This window comes from Frankliniella occidentalis, unplaced genomic scaffold (genome assembly GCF_000697945.3).
Source record: "Frankliniella occidentalis isolate FOCC.00 unplaced genomic scaffold, Focc_3.1 Scaffold285, whole genome shotgun sequence".
Taxonomy (NCBI): Eukaryota; Metazoa; Arthropoda; class Insecta; order Thysanoptera; family Thripidae; genus Frankliniella; species Frankliniella occidentalis.
The window spans coordinates 10,659-11,756 of NW_026267411.1; the positions used below are offsets into that span (position 1 = coordinate 10,659).

Consider the following 1,098-nt stretch of genomic DNA (forward strand, 5'->3'; position numbering starts at 1 on the left):
GTGCTACATTCACACACTTCCCGCACTGGAAAAAGAGCTAAAAATGTGACTGTCCAAAGTGTCTTAAAAGTGTAAAAAATGTATACAAAAAGTATGAAAAAAGTTTGCCTCAAGTGCCACCAGAGTGTGGCGGTTCCAATCTGCTATATTTTAGGTATACCTAGTGTATACTTTTTGCAAAAGTATACCCGAAAGTGTCATTTGGATATACTTATTTACATGCGGGCGGAACGTAGGAAACCCACTAAAGGAAAGCGCCGAAAGAGCCGGCAGCCGGCCCGCACCACCCAGTATTTTTACTTAATGCGACATATTCCTGACGAAAACCAACGAAAATATCTGGTCTGGTGGATAAACAGACGCCCAGTCAACCAAAAAGCCGGATAAACACGACATCTCACGGAAAATAAGATTCGCTGTGCCAGCTAATACATTTACTGGTATTTGGACAGATAACCTGATAAGTTTCTGGAAATACTATATGAGCTATTATAATCTATTATTGACTGTGGCAGTCGATTATTGACTCTGGGAAATAATATGCAGATTGTAGGAACATTGGTTCCCAGCGTCAATAATCGACTTACAGTCAATAATCGATTACAATATAGCTCATATAGTATTTCCAGAAACTTATCATGTTATCTGTCCAAATACCAGTCAATGTTTTAGCTGGCACAGCAAATCTTTTTTTTGTTATTCGTGCTTTACGCTAAAATCATGAAAACCCGACCAGAAAGGCCACTTACCTATGCTACCGCTGCAGGAGCCCGCCCATGACTGGATCAAAGATGGCCGCCGCCCACCGCCGCCGCCCAACGCAAATACAACCTGTAGGGTATTTCAATGGAGCGTTGGCCGGAACTAAGAAGAACAAAAACAGAGAGCGGTGGTGGGAGCGGGCGCGCGGAGAAGCGGCGGGTGGAGGCAGGGACCCGTAACTTAACAAAAATTTAGTTATTTTTTTAATGTTATGCGTTAAGTCACAGAGTTAGTAACTTAATTCTCGGAGCGTTAATATTGTTACGTTGGCGCATAACTAAATTTACTGTTCCATTCTGTACCGTTTCAATTCAAGAAACTTTATTAAAACACTTA

At 41.7% G+C, this 1,098-nt stretch overlaps 1 long non-coding RNA gene across 1 annotated transcript in view; it reads left to right on the top strand.

Annotated features, from left to right (window-relative positions):
- The window catches only part of LOC127750909 (uncharacterized), a 2,920-nt gene that overhangs the window by 554 nt on the left and 1,268 nt on the right, over positions 1-1,098 (top strand). The window lies entirely within an intron of this gene.